This window comes from Alnus glutinosa, chromosome 10 (assembly GCF_958979055.1).
Source record: "Alnus glutinosa chromosome 10, dhAlnGlut1.1, whole genome shotgun sequence".
NCBI classification, from domain to species: domain Eukaryota; kingdom Viridiplantae; phylum Streptophyta; class Magnoliopsida; order Fagales; family Betulaceae; genus Alnus; species Alnus glutinosa.
Genome location: NC_084895.1, coordinates 22,046,098 through 22,067,232, shown reverse-complemented (window position 1 = coordinate 22,067,232; position 21,135 = coordinate 22,046,098). Strand labels below are relative to the sequence as shown.

General features: G+C 33.3%; 2 long non-coding RNA genes across 2 annotated transcripts; both read left to right on the top strand.

Moving 5' to 3' along the window:
• The first annotated feature begins 9,064 nt into the window (after positions 1 to 9,064).
• Positions 9,065 to 10,823, top strand: LOC133879318 (uncharacterized). The gene is made up of 3 exons (XR_009902035.1): positions 9,065 to 9,126; positions 10,014 to 10,107; positions 10,462 to 10,823. It is a non-coding gene; the product is annotated as an uncharacterized LOC133879318 (long non-coding RNA).
• A 3,338-nt stretch (positions 10,824 to 14,161) lies between these two features.
• Positions 14,162 to 17,233, top strand: LOC133880144 (uncharacterized). The gene is made up of 3 exons (XR_009902197.1): positions 14,162 to 14,581; positions 16,268 to 16,320; positions 16,801 to 17,233. It is a non-coding gene; the product is annotated as an uncharacterized LOC133880144 (long non-coding RNA).
• Positions 17,234 to 21,135: the final 3,902 nt, after the last annotated feature.

Below are 21,135 nucleotides of genomic sequence, written 5' to 3'. Positions count from 1 at the left end.
TTAAATCCACAACAATAATTCAAGCTATATATATCATATTAGGAAGATGATTCATTTTTACTTAAGATGTTCTTATTACAAAATTAAAATAATACTAAGAAAAAATTGTAAAAATGAAGTTATACGAGTTTATACAAGCTTATTCGATTTGAGCCGAGTTTATACGAGTATGTCTCGTTTAATATTCGAAAAATATTATTGTGTTTACGAACGACTCATTTATTATTCAAACCGAGACCGAATCGAGTTTAACCGAACCGAATCGAACCGAGCTGACGAGTGGCCGAGCTCATTTTACACCCCTACAAATGAGTCAAATGACAATTGTAGTGCTCTCTGTCATTTCTGTGTCATATGCATAAAGCATGCACTATAAAAGTGATTTGCTTAATGTTTCCTTGGCAAATGACAATTGTAGTGCTCTCTGTCATTTCTCTACCATATGCATAATGGATGCACTATAAAAGTGATTCACTTAATGTTACTGCTCTATCAGCTTCTTATTACACAAGATTAAAAAATTGCTTTTATTATCTCAAATATTCACTTCATCATTCATCACCAATGAGTTGAAAGGTAAATCATGTTAATCGAATTACAAATTTTTGTATTTATTATGTGACAAATTGACCCGTAATCAAAATTCATTCTAATTCCATTCTTATTTTTTTTCTTATCTTATTTTTTTCTCCTGCATTGAATTTTTTTTCCCTCCACCTTTTATGTTCCCTAACTTTATTCTTTCTCTTTTCATTGTACTTTTATATATATATTCCAAGTCCTCTAGCTTTAATGGATTTCCACTTTCCAACAAGTCGCTCCACGTTTCATAAAAATCATGCCGCCATTGATGACGCAAGAGCCCTCTCATCCCATGACATCACGAAACCAACATCATCATCCATCCATGTGACAGACCCGGGACGAGGACAGCCACCAGCTACTCAAAAACCAGCGCCGGTTCAAGATATTTTAAGGTCGATATAAGGCTACCAAGTTTAAATCTGGTCTTTTCTTCTTCTTCTTCTTCTTCTCTCCTTTTTTTTTTTTTTTTTTTTTTTTAAATAATAATTATATTATACTTCTTTATATATATATATATATTAGAAAACACTCACATAAAATAATTACCTAGAATTTAAATCAGAGCAACTATTAAACCGTCAAAATATATAGGGGTAATTATTTTTTCTCTTATCGACTATCAAAAAATATGTGATGTCTTCGTGGACTATCAATTCGAGTAAAATAAAGCATTCAACTACTACAGTTACATATTTCGTCCCCTTCCGTTAGTCACTGTCGTTAAAATAGACGATTAACCCGTCAAGTACACCTTACGTACATTTTTAATGAATTTTCTTTTTCTTTTGCCCTCATCTCCCTCATCTCCCTCATTCCTCTCACACTCTCTCATCTTTCTCGTTCGCTTGCTCTCTCTCTCATATCTACAACATCTCTATCCCTCGCTCATCTTTGTATCTCCATTGGGCCTCTCCTCCATCGTCATGGTTGTTCTTTTTTTTATGTCGCCATTGACATGCTTCGTAGAGGGACTAGGGAAGAGTTTTCCACGACTGGGTCTTCCTTGACACCCTTCGGCCCATGCTCACAACTCGATCCCCATCTTCCACACTAAAAAATCTATTGCCAGCAAGTATACGACCACTTTTCAAAGAGCACCCAGATATCAGACGACTTCTTGGTGATTTTTGAGTACCACGCAGATATGAGGAATCAATTATATATTATGGGAATTTGATAAACACTCAGAATGCAAAAATGACATCGTCCAGACTCTGGAAGGACCTAGACTTATTTTATTTTATTATTTTTTATAGATAAACCTACACTTATAAAGAAGGCAAAAAGCGACAAAGACATGCATTTACTGCAGCTATGCCATTATCGACAAAATCACCTCCTCTCTCTATCTTTTTTTTTCTTTTTTCTTTTTTTATTTATTTATTTTTTTTTCAGTCCATCCTTCGCGTGGAATCAGATCTCACCAACTTTTTTCCACCTGGGAAAACCTCCATTGTTCCTAGCTTGGTCTACTCTTCTGTTGTTTCTGATCATTGTACTACCACTTACTCTATTCATGATAGCAAGAAACAGGGGCTAACAGACGTGCCTAAACCAGATTTTTGACAACTTGTTCTCTTGTGTAAACGTGCTTGTAGGAACAACATGCACATGAATGTGAATTGAAACTAGCACCGATTAAGGAATCCATCCTCTTGTCTCGGGTTATTTATTTATATATGTATAATGTAGGTTGTAGCTGATCACGATTCTTGACTCCACACGTTGCCAACTCTTGCAAGCATGCATGCATCTACGCCATCCTTTCTCTCCACGTCTCCATCCATGTCTCTTCCTTTAAACATCTCACAGGAGTGACTCAAAAACAGCCTACGTAGCCACCTTCTCTATCGTAAAAATTACCTTTTCATTTTCTGTTTTTTTTTTTTTCTCTTTTAGTTGTGGATATAATTTTCATGTTGCGGTGTATAGACAAGACAGATGTTCTTATGTCCCATATTGTTTTTGAGTCAGCTTCGAATAAAACTGTGGTGTGCCTTTATTCTTGCTCTACTGGATAAATACTCTCATTTATTTAACTATGTCTGGGAAAATAGTACAAGGTGGGGATTAATACCACCAATCCACCATTATATATTGTTTTTCGTGGTCAAGGGATTTGGTCTACATGAGAGATGCCTTCTACTCGAAAATGATTTGGACTCACATGAGCCAAAGTATATATTATCTTGCATCATATTACATCCATTCATACCCCACACATACATGGATCAGAGAGCGAGAAGAAGTCATCGGTGCGTCCTTATGTTAGGTCCAAGATGCCTAGGCTCCAGTGGACTCCTGATCTTCATCTTGGTTTTATTCATGCTATTGAAAAACTTGGTGGACATGATAGTGAGTTTCTACAAATATATAAAACAACTCCTGATCTTCATCTTGGTTTTATTCATGCTGTTGAAAAACTTGGTGGACAAGATAGTGAGTTTCTACAATATCTAAACATGGCAATTAATTTGAAGTCTTAATTCTTTCGATGTAGGAGCCACACCAAAGATGGTTCTTCAGCTGATGAACATCAAAGGGCTAAGTAGTACAGTTGCTGAATTTGTGATACGTGAGATACTCTGTTATACTCTGTTTTTGAGATATAATAACAGAGTATAACAAAGCTAAAGCAGATGCATCTGTAGGTAGTGAATATTATTCAGATTCCCAGCAAGTTGAGGAGATTCAAGAAGAACCTGAAATCAGAGAAGATTCAGTGCAGAATGATACTAAGTTGAGCACTTCTGTAGATGAATTTGTTGGAAATTAGAAACCACACTTACACTAAGAAAGAGAATGAAAAGGAAGAGAGACAATAAACTGATAGAGGATTTTATATTCTTTTATTTAACTTGATTAAAAATATCTTGCTTATATGGGTATTTATAGGATACAAATGACCCTTCTAACTTCTTCATATTAACTCCATTCATTTACGTCTCAAATAACTCCCATGTAATTCCTATGTAAAATAACTCTTGAAAACTCAAAAGACACAACATCTTCAAGTTACTTTGTAACTTACAAGAATAAGAAAAGGCTCAAATAAATATTAATAAAATTAAGTTTATTATTCAACAGAATTCAGACACAAGAACCAAAATACCGACCTTCGACATGGCAATCGCGAGAGATCCTCAACCTCTGAAGTAGGTCAAGAAGTGAAAGAAACTGCTATAAGGAGAGAGACAGAACAATCTACTTGGAAGGAGAGCAGGGAACCAATTTGCTGACTGTAGAATTTTTGGAGTGGAAGATCAATGGGGACCGAGTTGTAAGCATGGGCCGAAGGGTGTCAAGGAAGACCTAGTCGTGGAAAACTCTTCCCTAGTCCCATGCTCTACGAAGCATGTCAATGGTGACATAAAAAAAGAACAACCATGACGATGGAGAAGAGGCCCAGTGGAAATACAGAGATGAGAGAGGGATAGAGATGTTGCAGAGATGAGAGAGAGTAAGCGATCGAGAAAGAGAGAGAGTGTGTGAGAGGAAGGAGGGAGATGAGGGCAAACGAGAAAGAAAATTCATTAGAAACGCACGTGAGGTGCACATGATGGTTGACCGTTTATTTTAACCACTTTGACAGACGGAATGGGACGAAACATGTAATTGTTGTAGTTGAATACTTTATTTTAGTCGAATTGGTAGTTCGTGGGGGAATCATGCATTTTTTAATAGTTGATAGGAGAAAAAGTAATTACCCCATATATATATATATATATATATATATATATATATATATATATATATATATATATATATATATATATATATATATATATATATATAACCTTCGTAAAATTATTAAACATAACTACCACAATGAGTCGATCATATATAAGTCATCAAGATAGAATTTATAATCCTTTAGTTTAAATAAAGCGGTATGAAACATCTCATTGAGAAAGACTTAATAGAATTGATTATTCTTAATTTTGGGCCTAAGTGTTTCAATAAGAGTTACGAAAACTATATGTACAATATGAAATGAGATTTTACAACTTGGGTACTCAATGATCAAGAGATAGTGAATTAAAGTTACAGTTATTTTATGACTTTAATTTGACTGCAGATTATTTCATGGAGAGGTCAAATGCGAAATATAAGAAGTCATTGAGAGTATTTAAATAATAAAAAATAAATACTAGAGTGCAATAATAATTATTTAGCGTAATTAATTATAATTAATAGTAACCTATGACAAGTTATGAGATGACAAGTGTCCTAGGCTTCTTGGAGTTAGTTTTTTTTTTTTTTTTTTTTTTTTTTCTAGGTTTTTTTACAAGCTGATTATTACTCAAATTGGGTTTGACTTAAAGATGCAAGCACACTAACCCTAGTGGATGTGTACACTAAGTGGGGGCTAGGGTTTTTCCTAATTCTACTTGCATTAGGTTACATGTACTTATAAATAGCAAACTTGTGTAGGCATTGGATGCATACAACTTGAGAGCCAACACTCTTATCTGTTAACCAGTCATTGAGAAGAAGGTTTAGAGGTCTCAAAACCCTAACCTTAGCCCTGCATTGTGAGAAGGAGAGAAAAATCAAATCATCTCCAAGTGGTAGCCAACTTTGACTAGCTATGTGAGAATGCTTCTTTTTTTTATTTGCGTACACTTATGCCATGTTCTCTTTATTTTTTCTAGGATTTTGGGAATTTTTTTTTTTTTTTTTTTTGTGTGTGTGTGTTTTATACACACTACCAAAAAAAAAAAAAAAAAACTACATTTAATGCCGTTTCAATCAAACGGCACTAAACCATAGTTTTTACGTCGCTTACTGTTCAAGAAGCATAAATTCATGTTATTTATTTACAAGCGGCACAAATTATAAAATTAATATCGTTTAATACGAAAACGATATAAATTGTTGTCGTTTGCACAATAAATGACATTAAATTTAATGTTGCTTACTGTTCAAGAGGCATAAATTTTATGCCTTTTATTTACAAGTGGCACAAATTACAAAATTATGCCGTTTAATAGGAAAACGGCATAAATTGTTGCCGTTTGCACAATAAACGATATTAAATTTAGGGTTAAACACCTTTTTGCTCCATATGGTTTATTTTGCATCGCAAAATGGTATATTGGCTTTGGAAAAAGATGGAAATGGTACCTCCGTTCAAAAACTAATAGTAGTCTACGTGTCTACTTTCAGGTATTGACACGTGCCCTATGCATTAAAAAACTTAAAATAATAAAACTAAAAAAATTAAAAGCTATATAAAAATTTTTAAATTTTTTTTTTTTTTTAAAAAAAAAAAAAAAAAAAAAAAAACAAAAAATGGGGGTTTAGCACTTTGGCCCTTGGGGGTGGCCAAGGCCAAAGAGCAAAAAAAAAAAAAAAAATTAATGAGGTTTGGCCACCCTAAGCCGGCCATGGGGGTTGCTCAACCACCCCTCCTCTTTTTTCTTTTTTCATTTTTTTTTTTTTAAGTTTTTAACACTTTAATTTTTTTTTTAAACAATTATTATTTTAAGTTTTTTATTTTATTTTTTTTATTTTCAGTTTTTTTAATTTTTTTAATGTATAGGACACGTGTCAACACTTGAGAGTAGACACGTGAATTACCGTTAGTTTTTTGACGGAAATTTTGACGGAGGTACCATCTTCGTCCCCAAAGCCAAGGTATCATCTGCAATACAAAATGAATTATAAGGAACAAAAAATAAAAAAGTTAAACCACAGAGAGCAATTCCCTATTTAACCCTTAAATTTAATGGTGCTTACAGTTCAAGCGGCATAAATTTTATGGTTAAATACGTTTTTAGTACCTGAGTTTTGAAAAATTTATTTTTTTGAACTTGAGTTTCAATTCGCATCACATATGATACCTCAGTTTTGGGAAAAGACTAAATTAGTACCTCAGTCAAATTTTTCGTCCAAAAACTAACGGCCCACCAGGTAACAACTCCTGAGCGTTGACACGTATTTTAGTATAAAAAATTAATTAAAAAAAAAGCCAAGGGAGCCATCCTCTTGACCGGTCTGGGGTTGCTGAACCACCCTATGGTAGAAAAGAAAAAAAAAAAAAAAAAAAAAAGTTTGTTCAAGGGTTTTGGCCCTTGAGGGTGGTTCAGTCACCTCAGACCGGTCAAGAGGGTGCCAACCCCATGTTGGTGAGCCATCCCTCTTTCTTTTTCTTTTTTTTTTTCAATTTTTTCTTTTTCAATTTTTTTTTTTTTGTTTCAATTAATTTTTAAATATCTTTATTTTTATTTTTATTTTTATTTTTATACTAAAACACGTGTCAACCCTCAGAAGTTAACACCTGGCAGGCCGTTAGTTTTTGGACTGAGGTATTAATTTGGTATTTTCTCAAAACTGAGATACCATTAGTGAAGCGAATTGAAACTTAGGTACCAAAAATTAAAATTTTCAAAACTCAGGTACCAAAAACGTATTTAGCCCTAAATCTTATCCTGTTTATTTACTAGCAGCACAAATTAGAAAATTGTCCGTTTAATATACAAACAGTATTAATTTGTGCCGTTAAATTTGTACAAATGGCAGCAATTTTTCCTCCTTTTCATTTTGGCCTTGTTTGGTAAGGAAAGAAGAATTGGTAGTGGGAGTTGGAAGTGATAGATGTGATATAAAGTAAAAAGAATTTGTATAAAAAAATTTATATTGTAGTAATTTTTTTTTATTTAAATAATAATAAAAAATTATTGATGTGATATGAAATTAAAATGTTTTGAAATTAATTGTTTTTGAAATAAATGAAAGTGGAAGAGAAAATTGTATTTCTCTTGTCAAACAAGGCCTTTTTAAGTATCACGCCCGCCCCCTACTTTCTTTTTATCTTATTTTCTCTTCCTTTCTCCCATTTCCTTTCTTTCTTCTCTCTTGTTCTTCTTTTCTTTTCTTTTCTTCCCAACCGAGAGACAGATTAGAGAGAGACCGAGAGAGAAAGGAAGAGAGACCGAGAGAGATGGAGAGAATCAGAGAGAACTTGAGGGAGGCGGACGGTGGGCTAGCCTCCGTTTGGGGCGGACAACGGCGCCAGGGCCGGTGGGTCACGGCCTAACGCCGGTGAGGCCAAAAAGCTTGGAGATCCGGTATTTTCTCGGTACCCAAACAGTAGAAAATCCTTTTTTTTTTTTTTGGGTAAGTATAATTTTTAGGCTTGATTTCTTTATTTTTGTTTGATTTGGGTTGTTTTTTGAAGATTTTCGGTAGAGAATCTGAATGGGTATTGTAAATTTTTTTTGGTTCATTTTGTGGTGCTTGGGTTGGCTCTAACCAAATGTGTATTGAAATTTCTGAAGGATTTTTTCTTTGAGAAACCGAATGGATGGGTGAGATTTTTTTTTTTTGGAGAGAAATAGTGTTTGTTGGCCGAATGGGTATTTATTGTGAAGATTTGGGTATGATTGTGGAGTATACTCTGTAGAAAACCGAATGGGGAATGAGAGATTCTGGGATTGAAGTTTTATTGGCTTAAATCCATTACTTGAAAACTATTCAAGAATGAAAATGTGACAGCAATATTTCAACTCATCGAGCAAGTTCCAGCTGGGAATCTTGCCAAATCATAAGTCTGCTTTTCTCTTGTTGTATTTGTTGGAAATATAAAGACGTGGAACTACAGAAAATTGAAGAAAGGATAAAAATAAAAACTGTATCAAAAGAGCACCGGACAGTAAGACAAATGTAAATCTGTCTCTTAGACAAATATTGTCTTCCACTTAAACAAATAAGTTTTGCAAAAGGGAATATAACAGTTTTGTCCTCATGATACAATAATGCCCGAATGCAGTGTGTATATCGCAAATTCTTAACACTACTCTTAATTCAGAAATTCTGTAATAGAAGATGAAAAAGAAGGGAAGAAAAAAGATGTCGAAAATATGCTGGAAAAATATAGTTTTTATCTCAAAACTCAGAATCAGTTTACAATAGTTTTAATACAGTTTTTAACGGTTAAAAACACAGTTTCTGACTATTGAAAAAGCAGTTAGAAAATATAGTTTTTGACAGTTTAGAAAAAACAGTTAAGTATTTAAAAATATTACTGTTAGAAAAGCAGTTGTACACATCAGAAAAAATACACGTAATTAATAATCTCATGTGCGAAATGCTAAGTGCATCTAAAGTGTCAAAGCGACATGCATGCGTGCGACGACCAGCGCTTCGCACTGGGTGACGCAACTAGTACAGCTAGCACATGTATATTCAAAATCTTTCTAGTATAAGAGCATGATAAATGTTTATAAAGCACACAAAATACTCATAGCTTTTCAATGAGGGATAAAGAATAATAAAAAAAAATAGAGGGAAGTTTAAATATTCAAATTTAAGGTAAAACTTAAATTTTTATGAAATAATTTTTAACAGTATTCATCCACTTCCATGACAATAATTGCATCAATACGTCCCAAAGACATGAAAATGGATCAGTTTTTGTGGTACATGCTGTAACCATGCACTCATTTTAGGGTTGTTGCGGGAAATCCTAACATCGTTGTGGCTCTTGCCGGGAAAAATAAAGCTGATTTGGAAGATAAGAGGAAAGTGACAGCTGAAGTAAGTGCTAATTTTTTATTTTCATTGCTATAGTACTATTTTTCTACATGTTTCTTATATAATTCCTGTACACTTGGGTTGCGTCCTTTCGTTTTTAATAAATTTAGTTTACTTATAAAAAATGACTATATTCTATTTTAACTGCTAGTGTATACTATTTAGTGTTTAAGGGCACTATCATGCCTTATGTTTATAATTTTCTTTTTTGTTGGTGCTCTGTGTTGCGTTCCTTTTCTGAAAAAGGCTGATTTCACTCTCTGTTTAGATACCTTCTTCCAATTCCAGTTATTAGTTCTTAGGATTCTACTTCTTTTAAACAATCTTATCAGATATTAGTTGCAGCTTCTAATGGAGTTGATTAATTGGCACAACTTCTAGGTTTTATGATGCAGGATAGTTCAGCTGCTGAGGATTTTGGCCCTGGTTTAGGGAAACTGATAGATCTTCGGATCTGTAACAAATTAGTTCTGTAGATGATTTTAGGGTTGAGAAATTAGCGTTCTGAGTAAAGGCGTGGGATATATCAAACAGCAAGTAGAGTGAAAAAGAAGTAGAGAGAAAGAAGAAGAAAGATCAATCTAGCATCATCCTAGGGTTCTTGAGCGTCACACCCAATAGAAAGATGCATTACGTATCAAACAAGCAGTTGGGTTTCATATTTTTTTGTTAACTGCTGAAAATACTACCGACCCAACTTGGACTATGTTTCTTTAAGTCAACTCAACTGGTCATAAGACTAAAGTTTCTTTCGTTTTCTTTTATCACTAATGATTTGTTTTATTTTTCTTCAGTAAGTGTCTGTGTTGCTCAATATGTTAATCTATGTGTTGCACTCTGCATCTCTTGAAATTTTGTGTTTATTGTGATTCACCTAATTGATGCTGCAGGAGGCACGTGTATATGCCGAGGAAAATGGACTCTTTTTCATGGAGACCTCTGCCAAAACTGCTGTCAATGTCAATGACATATTTTTCGAAATAGGTGTGTATTGTACTTTGATTGCTGCTGTATGGGGATTATATCTTGGCATCATTTTTGTTCATTTAGTTTAGTTTTCTTTATTTATCTTTTTATATTGGTAATAGCCTTTCTATCTCTCTACCAGAAACTTAGATGGTACAAGACTTGTACACTAGTGTACTCTATCTGCTTATATTCTTGTCTCCAAATAAACGTCCAGTGTGACTTTCTGTACACTTTGAACAAGTCTTCAGAACTCTATTAACCAACTTGGCAGTCCCTGCTTCTTGAATTAACTATATTTTTTCCTTTTCTAATTCTTTTTTTCCTTTTCTAGTTCTTGTGGCCCGTGACCTGAAATTCTTGTGTGAACAGCCAAAAGGTTGCCTAGGGTTCGGCCTGCTCAGAATCCGGCAGGAATGGTTCTTGTGGACAGACCTGCAGAAGGATCCCGAGCTGCATGATCATGCTGTTCATAAAGTTTTCTCAAACATCAGTTCTAGGTCTGTCCGTTTTCTGTCTGTTCTTTGGTCTGCTTGATCTGGAAATTAATTAAATGGCACTGTATTTTGGAAGTGAACCAAGTCTGCGGAACCAATACTCCATTTTTTTCAAAATATGCATGGACATGACCATATTTAAATCAATCCTTTTAGTTTTGGATTGTGCAATGTGCAGTGCACAAAGTAAATGCATCAAGGTTTAAATTTGTTTAACCATAGAAGTAAAGTATTCCCTTTGCCCCACAATTTAAATGCAATGCTTTCTTTTTTGACACGTTCCAAAATACATGCTCACTCTCTAAAGTGGAAGTGGGTGGGGTTTGTTTGTTGCTTTTAAATTCTGGTGATTTCATAACATACGTGTTTTGTATTTTGTAATTTTGGCTGATGGTTGTTTAAATTTCGGGGTTGTTGGATGGTCTTGTGATGTTTTGGAGTTTAATAGTTAGCTTTTACCGTGTTGGGTGTTTGTTAGGTATATGAACTAGTCTACTTTGACTTCTAGGCTATTAGTCTTAATTATAAATGAATCATTGATAATTGGTTTTTTGGTTTTTTGGTTTTTTGGTTTTTTGGTTTTTTTTTTTTTTTTTTTTTTTTTTTTTTTTTTTTTTTTTTTTATGCGTATTTAATGTCGTTTGAGTAGTAAGCGGCATTAAATTTAATACCGCTTATTGTAAAATGGGCATAAATTTTATGCTATTTGAACAATAAGCGGCATTAAATGTAATTATGCCACTTCTCCTCAAACGGCATAAATTAACGCCGTTTTCATCCTAAGCGGCAGGAAATGAATTTAAGACCACTACATTAATGCCGTTTGAGAAGTGGCATTAATTAAACGACACTAAGTGTTTAGTGCCGTTTATATATAGCCTAAAACGGCATTAAATTTATTTATTTATTTATTTATTTTTTTTTTTTTTTTTATATAAGTGACATCTAATACCCCACCCCCCAAAGAAAAAGAAAAAACTTCAAGAAAAAATCTATCAATAGCCCAAACCCTAGCTAGCCCACCCCTCTCCAACAACTACTTTTTCTTCTTTCTTTCTTTCTTTCTTCAAAAAAATTATATAAAAAATGTCTCTCACATCATAATTCTGAAAGTAAAAAGTTGGAAGATGGGTATTGGAGCGATAATTCGAGATGTTGTAAGTGAGGTCCTAGCTACCTTGTTAGCTCCAAAAGATCACATTACGGATTCTGTTATTGCATAAGCGACTGCAACTTGGCGAGCTATTTTATTCTATAGGGAGTTGGGGTATCAATAGGTAGAGCTAGGAGGAGTTGCTTTCCAATTGGACTGAGGAAGGAAGGTTGTAATTTGAGCAAATATGGCCATATTATCGAGGAGGCTCGGGGACTATTAAATGGATTCTGTCAATGAAAAGTTTTTCATATCCATCGAATTGTCAATGGGACTGTTCACATGCTTACGAAGAAAGCACTCATTCTTAGTGAGGAACGGGTTTGGTCTTGAGGATTTCCCTCTCTGTTTTAATGGTCTTTTTCATGTAGAACGTTATGCTTAAATTGATAATTTATAGTGAAGGCGAAGTTTCTAAATTTTTAAGACCAAACCGGGAAACCCAAAAGCTTTTAGGCTAGACAACAAATTTTTATTTTATTTTTTCAAATAATTCATACGGTGACTTGGCCACCCTAAAAGAAATAAAATTATTTAAAATATGACGTGACACTTTTACACTTTTTTTACCTACCTAATACAGTAGTGCTCTTCATAGCTTCATTTTCTCATCGGCAATTGGACTATTTCCTGTCTGTTCAAATTTTCTCTCATAGTGTCTCCACTTTCTTCCTTTCCTTTATTTGTTATCTTCTTTGCAAGTAAATAATTCAAGAGCCTAAAAGATACATATTAGAAATGACTAAAACTTGTAGGGACTCGGTATTAGATAAATCATCTTTCTCTTCTAGTTCAAAATTTCCTCCTCCTCCTCCTCCTCCTCCTCCTCCTCCTCCTCCTCCTTGTTCAGTTGTTATTTTTCTCTTGGCTAATTTCCTTGTATAGCCTTGTGGCTGTTAGGCTTTCACACGGGCTGCGGCCACATTGATGGACTCAAGACTTGCTAAATTAGTAGGCTGATTAGATGCTTATTGTTCGGATGTAGGCATGTGATTGAGTGGAAGGAAAAGCCCGGCCAGTCTCATTCAATGATGTTGATTATTTCTTTTTCATATATGTTATTTCTTTTTTTTTTTTTCTTCCCGATTATTTGTTGAGATTCTTTAATTAGCAAAACAAAACAGAGAATCAGAAAAAATTAAAATTTGACATCTAAATAAGTCAACGGAAATAAATTATAGGGATAATTATACCGTTGGTCCTTGTGGTTGGTCATAATTATTTTTTACTCCCTATGGTTTAAAAAGTTCATGGAAAGTCCTCGTGGTAAACAATAATTTCGAATCACTTCCTTGGACCAATTTTCCATCCACTAGGTTAACAAATTCAGTTATTCAGTCACGTTACACCCAATAGGAAGCCAACATATGTCCATTACAATAAAAAAATATAAAATCTAAAAAAATATAAATAAATAAAATATAAATATTTGTTTTTTTAAAAAATAAAAAATAAAACAAAAGGGTGGCTGCGCGCCACCTTTGCCCACCTCTGGGGGTGGCCCGTGGCCACCCCTAGTGAAAGGCCACCCCCAAACAATTTTTGGGGCCTAGAGGTGGCCGGGGGTAGCCTTTGGGCTACCCCTAAAATCATTTGGGGGTGGCATGTGTATTGTCCCAAATTTTAAGTCATAAAATAAAATGTCTTAAATTAGAATTTAAGACTGAATAAAATAGATAAGTTTAGAATTGACACTCGATCCACAAGACTCGACGCTCAAACGACTTAATACTGTAAGAAATAGTATTCACGTCCAGCAGTTAATCAAAACACGTGGTTTCTGACACAATATTTTATCCTCGATAAATTAATAAGGTTATATGAATATTTATGAAAATAAATATTCTTTAGTCTTAATATTTATAAACCATAATTTTATAAATAAAGAATGATATTAATAGACTCTAATAATATTACTGGATTATTAAATAGACAGACTGAATTATTTAGTGAGCTAATTAATATAATAATATTGATAAATAATATTTATTGTATTTAATGTATATATGGTGTTATAATATTATTGAGATAATAATATTGACAATGCAATGAACTAGACTCAAAACGGACTTAGACTATAATATTAATAAGTTAGATTAAAATGATAATGATCCGATGTGAAAATATCTATGAGAAATATCTATGATAAAAATGTAATTAGTAAATTTTATATAAATATCTATGGATTAACCCATGTTAAATTAACTAAAATAAAACTTAACCATAAGTTAATCATAATATCTCAAGATATTTTACTATTAACTCATGTTAATGTAACTGAGATAAAAACTAACATTGAGTTAAAAAATATCTATTAATATTTACTAAACTTAATGAATAAGTTTTAAAAAAATAATATCCTATATTTTTATAAAATAAACCCATTTTCGCTCTTCTCTAACACTCATACCCGGTTCCTCTTCCTACTTATTTTTCTTCTTTCCTCTTTACTTCTTCTTTCTTCTTTGTTCCTCTTCTGTCCGACGACAACAGAGAGATCGAGAGAGTGAGATTGAGAGAGAGATCAGAGAGACCGAGAAATCAAGGGAGGGAGAGATTAAGAGATCGGGAGAGACAGAGATCGAGAGAGACCGAGAGAGAGAGATGGAAGTAGAGAGGAATCGGGAGAGAAGAACTGGAGAAGATCCCACCGTCCGGAGGCGCCGATTTCCGGTGGGTTCTATGGATCGTCGCTGGTGAGCCCAGAAAACCCAAGAGAAGCCTGATCCTCCGGTGAATCTTCGGTGGTCGGTCCTCAATGAGCGATTTTCCGGCGACTTTTCCGGCGAAATCAAGGGTAATTTCCGGTAGATTTCTCTGTGTTTGAGCAGAGATCCTCAAGGTGATTCCTTATTGATTTATTTGGGGTATTTAGGATAAATGATTCTTGATTGAAAATGGATGTTTTCGGTTTTGTATTTCGGCCAGTTACTGTGATCTGGGGATTATTGTAGTTTTGGATTTTTGATACCCCTGTTTTGATGGTGGCCGATTGTTGATGAATTTCAGTGGGTGTGTGTGTTGTTCTGGCCAGTGGGCTGTTTTGTGGTGTTTATAGGGCTGAATGAGTATTGGATTCTTAACCTGTAAGGGGTTTTCCGGGTTGAATGGAATTAAGAGAAGAAAATAGGAACAAATAATGGAAGAAGAGAGGGATGTTCAATCTGAAAATGTAATTCACTAGAGAAAAGGAACAGAAAACACAGATAAGAGCAAATTCGAGGATGCCCAGGCCTCCAAAGAGAAAGGAAAACAACTAGATAATTCCAAAGCTGCCTAATAAAACCCACCGGCTGAGCTTATATACTGCTCTAGCTCGGTTCCGTACAAAACGCTTAGAGAGACATTAAAACGACAAGGCTAACAGAAACATTAAAACGACTAGCTACTTAGCATAAAACGACAAAAGGCTTCCCACCCCAAAACGGCACCGTTTGTCCCCAAGGAAGAGACTCCAGCTGTATGCCACCGATAAAGCAGCCACAGAGAAACTGCCACGTAACTCACCCAATCTCCACTAAGCTCCCGAACACTTCAGTTCTCCAACTCCATCTCTACCACACTTAGCCGGTTAGCCCAAGGTCAGGGGCGCTCGTGACATAACCTCTTGTTGTTTGATTTTTTTGGTGAAATTTTAGTGTTTACGGTCTTGATGATTGATGACTCAATTGATTATGTGCTTCGGGAGTTTTAGTTTACTGTTAAATATTTTGTTGCAGTTTCGGTTGAGATATCATTTAGGTTGAGGCTTGACTGAGTTGAGTTTTTGGTGTTAGCCGTGGGGTGTTCTGATTTGGGGTTATTGTGGATTTAGATTCCCTGTTTAGCCGTGTAACCGATTGTGTGTGTTTCCCCTGGTTTGAGATGTTCCTTGTGTTAACCAATTGGTTGATGTGTATTTTGAGAAGTTGATATTTTATTGAGGGTTATGTTTTTGAGTACCTTCTTGTTAAACCGGTTGGGGGTATGTGTTGACTGTGTTCCCTGTTTTTGTGGGTTTGGGCAATTATGTGGAAGTTTGTAATTGGTTTTGTGGTTGGGATTTTGATGAGTTTTAAAAGATGTTTGGTTAATAATGATTTAGGATTTGTAATTTCAGATATGATTTCTGGGATTATGAATTAAGCTGCAAATTCTGTAGTACTACTTTGTATTGAATGATTAATTAAAAGTTAAAATGTTTTAAACGAAGGTTTTTGTTAGTTGATTTGGTATGGGATTAGTAGACTTTTAAATTGGTTAAAGTATTGAGTTTATGGTGTAAGTCAAAGGGAGAAGTGTAATGTTAAAATTGATATTTGTAAAAAGGACTAAGTTTTGGTGTTTTGTGGAAAAATGGGTTATGTATTATTTGATGGAAAAGAGAATTGATAATGATAACATATTTGTGTATAATCAATGTAGATGATTTTTCAAAGATAATCGCTTCTATGTATGCATATAAGAATGATTAAGGTTCATGTTTAGGCATGAGTTTCTAAAGTAATGATATTGACGTTCTATGCGCATATATATGTATTTATTGCAGATGATGAATTGAGACTGCACAAAAGGGTTGCAAGTATAAAATACTTACTGAAGGTAGTACTGGATTTCGATAGTGTTATGTTTATGTTTTATTTTAATTGGATGCATGTGGATGGTTATTGCATACTGTGAATAATAAACCTATTAATATTAGGAATAACGTATTTCAAAGGTTTAGGATGGGAATAGTGCCTGAACCGAAAACAATAATAATTAATATTGGGAGGAATGTCTTTCAAAGTGCTAGGAGAGTGACATGGAACGTACTTTGCTGGTTCAGAAATATGCTAATAAAAAGTAATGTAGGAAGAACGTCTCCGATAAAGTCGCTAATTGAGTAACGACTCAGAACGAGTGGAGTGCAATGACTATATTGAACTGTTAAACACTTTGCATAGAAAATTGTTACCACATCATTATGTTATCTCTTTTCTTATATAAAGCATAATATATTGTATTGTTGAATGATATTTAGCTCACTTATGTAAATATGGGGTTGTGGTAATAACCAGCATCTCATAGATGATTGTGCAGGTTCTGAAGATTACAGATTAAATTGACTGCTAGCTTAAGAGATCTAAAGCTAATGTAGTTAGGTTCCATTGCTTTCTGACTAATAATATTTGTACTCTTTTGTAAATAACATGTTTTGAAATTTACTTGTATTTTGTAAACTTTTCATGTACGCTTTTGTGTCATTTGTAACATATGTTTCATTATAATTAGTGCAAAGGAAATTAAAGGACTTTTAATGAATGTCTAGAGGAATTTGAGTCAGCTCAATGTATTATATTATAATTCCTATGTCTTTATATAAAAATTATATTCCGCTGGTATTTTCTAACTCTGATGACGTTGTAACGTTTCATGTAAAATCGAAATTTTTACTTATGCCTTTTTATAAAAGGCAGGTCGTTACAACTTAGCCACCCCCAAAGGTGTGGCTGCCCACAGGCAACCACCCCTTTTACCCCTTTGTATTTTTAATTTTTTTTTTAAAAAAATAATATATATATATATATATATATTTTTATTTATATTTTTATTAGATTTTATATTTTTTTATTGTAATGGACACGTGTCGGCTTCCTATTGGGTGTGGCGCGGCTGACTAACGGAATCTGTTAACTTTTGGATGGAAAATGTGTTCAGGGACTGATTTGTAATTATTGTTTACTACGAGGACCTCCCGTAAACTTTTTAAACTACAGAGAGGAAAAAATAATTATGGCCAATCAAAATGACCAACTGTACAATTATCCTTAAATTATATCAATTATATCAAATAAAATAATTTAAAATTACACATTTTGAAATTACAAATTTAAACGGACTTTGAAGAATTTGCAAATCCTGTAGTGTTAATTTATATATATATATAGACAGTATAATAATGGAGATAATGAGTATTATGAAGATAAAGAAAGTAGATGATGATTAATGAAAATAATTTAAAAGACTGATTTAAAGAAATAATTCAAAAACATAATATAAAGGAAAATCATATAGTGAAGATAAGGAAGAGTTAATGAACATACTTGATATATTGATTCAAGAGGAAATTGATACAAAGCCTTGATGCGAGGCAAAGATAAGATACAAGGAAGGGAAGGGAATAGTACTGATAGGGAAATTGATACAAAGCCTTGATGCGAGGCAAGATAAGATACAAGGAAGGGAAGGGAATAGTACTGATAGTACTGATACAAAGGATAGAAAGGCTAAAGGCTAGAAAGGCTGATGGCTTCTTTCTGAAAGCTCGTAAACCTCTCAAAAAACTTATGCCTTCTAAACATAACTTACAAGCCTTTTATAGGCGAAAAGAAAAGGAAAATTACAAGTATAAACAGTAGAAAATATTCTACATATCTTCTGAACAGTAGGGTAGGTAATAATTTGACATAATTCCGGACTGACATAATTCTGGACAGCAGCAATAATTCAATGTATCACGTGCCTTCTGAACAGTGAAGCACCAATAATTCTTGAGTAGATAATAATTCAATGCTCCGCGTATCTTCCGAAAAGCAAAGCACCAATAATTCTTGAGTCTTCTGTACTGGCTGATTCAAAGTAGCAATAATTCTTGAACTGTTTCCTGAGCAAAATTAATTATTTTGTCTTTTGTGGCGGCTAATACATGAATTCCGACAATGATCCAAAAAGTCTTGATGCCATAATAAAGTTGTCATAATGCATCTAAATGATTCACTTCAAAAGTCTTCTGATTCATAAAGTCTTCATAATTCTAATACGGCTCATAATGCATCTTCATAAATGATTCTTCAAAAGTCTTTTGGTTCATAAAGTCTTCATAATGCTAAATCTGCATAATCTGCATAAGGATCTTGAGAATCTGCATAAGGGTCTTGAGCATATCCTGCTAATACTGGTTCATCTTCATTTTCATCTTCATCATCTGATAATTGAGATAGAGTTTCGAGCAAATGCTTTTTAAACTCATGCTTTGAACTGAAGGAGGCTAATTTGGCCTGATTAATGTTCTTCTTCAAAAGAAACTGATTTGAGGCTAGGAATTGTTCCGTGCATAATTTATTAATTCTTGTAATAATATCATCATAAGTATATCTATCCCACCATTTTACTGCAGTAGTGCGGACAATGTATCTGATTTTATTATTGGGAGACTGAGGATTATTTTCTGGGGAAAAGAAATTATAATCCCAAGACATTATCCAAGGAATACTAAAATGAAGAAAGAAATAAAGTTCTGGGGGAAAATTATTGAAAGGAGACGGAGAAGGATGAGTCTTAGAATAATCTAAAAATTTGTTGTGAAGAGGAGGTGGTAAAATACCAGTTTCTGCTCCAAAGAGCTTCCACCAATATTCAAACCATAATGGTAATGATTGGACTGAATGAATTTTGTCAAAGATGAAAAACCAAGAGTGTTGGTAACGATCATTCTGAAGATAGAAGGTATTATACCAAACTTTTTGATAATCAAAATAATTATAAGTTTGGGGATGAAAGGGTTGTGAAAATTTTCTGCCTTGCCAAGGGTTATAATTCCACTGGGCTGGTGAAAGCACATTTTTTATAGTACATTTAGAAAAGGCAATTCTTTTAAGATCTGGGTCAAATTTACAAGGAGTATGAGATAAGATGACTGATCCAGAATCTACTAGAATGAATTCATAAAATTTTTGAGATAATTCATAAAATTTTTGAGATTTATTTTTCTCTTCTGGCATAAAATCCCATCCTGGCAGGAACACTTTTGTTACTAATTCTCTGGCATTCTTCATATGCTGATACTCAAATTCAATGGGGAATAATTTTGGCTGGATTGTTTTGTATTTATGCAATATTTGGGATGGTTGGGCAAAAGTGGGTATTATTGGTGCGGGACAAGGAGAACTTATACTATCTGATTTTGAAAAGGAATGATCCTTTGAGGAAGATGATGTTGTCTGGGCAAAAGTAGCTAATTTAGAAGGTAAAGGAGGAAAGTTTCCTAAGACAGTAAACTTATTCTGAGTTGGGACAACATTTGTTGGGGAAGTGAAAGAAGGATTATTCTGTGATGAAGGATTATTCTGAGATGATCGCTTATTAATAGCATAATCATCGGGATTTTGAATTTTTGATCTATCTGGCTTATTCATTTTCCCTGAAAAAAAGATCATGAGTTAAGAAATCAGGGACACTATTTGATTCTCTTTTTATATATTCAATTTTGAAATCAAAATAATTTAAAGAGCTTAAAATGACTTTAAATTTTGTAAATATTTGCTTAGAAGCTATATTATTATCATCTTTTTGAGGAATTTTCTGTAGAATTTCCGCTGGAAATTCTTCATACTTATTCACCTTAGCCTTTCCTTTCTCCGCTGGAGTTAGGCGCTTAAGATTTTGAGGAATTTCTGCTGGAAATTCTTCATACTCAACACAGATAATAAATTCTTGATTTAAAAATTTATTTTGAAATTCATTAATGCATAATACAATGGCTAAAGTTTCTTTTTTGATAATACTATAATTTTGTGGAGTATACCATATATCAGAATGATAACAAACTACATAGACATAATATTCTCTACCTATTTCTGGGACATTGGTTTCAATAATTCTAAAAGTATTAGAGGAAGGGAAATTTAGGAATGTAAGGATTTTGACATGTCTAATAATTTCTGTATATTGATTTGACCTAAGAGGAGAATTCTTTTTTGATTTCTGATAATGAGATTTGCAAATGATTGTAAAATTCTTATAATAATCAGAAATATAATTTAAGCTTTCTAGAAATCTTTGTAACTGATTCTTTTCTTTTATTGCATTAAGAATTTGCAATGATTTATTTATGAAAATATTTTGAACAATATTATGACCAAGAAAATGAATATTATTCAAAGATAAGTTGATTTTAGTTGGTGAAATTACCAATCCATTATTTTTTATGATTTGGACAAAAGCATGTAAATATTTCCAATTTTGTTTGATTGACTTAGAGTAGATTAAAACATCATTTATGGAAAAGTTGGTAAAAGGAGTGAAAATATTATTCATAATATTTCGAAATTCTTTGAGAGCATTTTTTAAACCAAATGCCATATCATTCTGTTCATAATGTCTAAAGGATACTGTAAAAGTAATTTTATATCTATTTATTCTGATTTGCCAAAATCTACTTTTCATATTAAATTTTGAAAATATAGTAGCATCATATAATCTTGAAAGAAAATTCCTTTTATTAGGGATTGGATACCTTATCCATTTTAAAGTTTTTAATTCAGCATTTTTCTGAACATAAAAAGCTGAATAATTCCAAGGTAATTTACCTTTTTGTTTTAGATATAAATCTTGGATTTCTTTATTACAATAATCTAATAATTCCTGACTCATTTG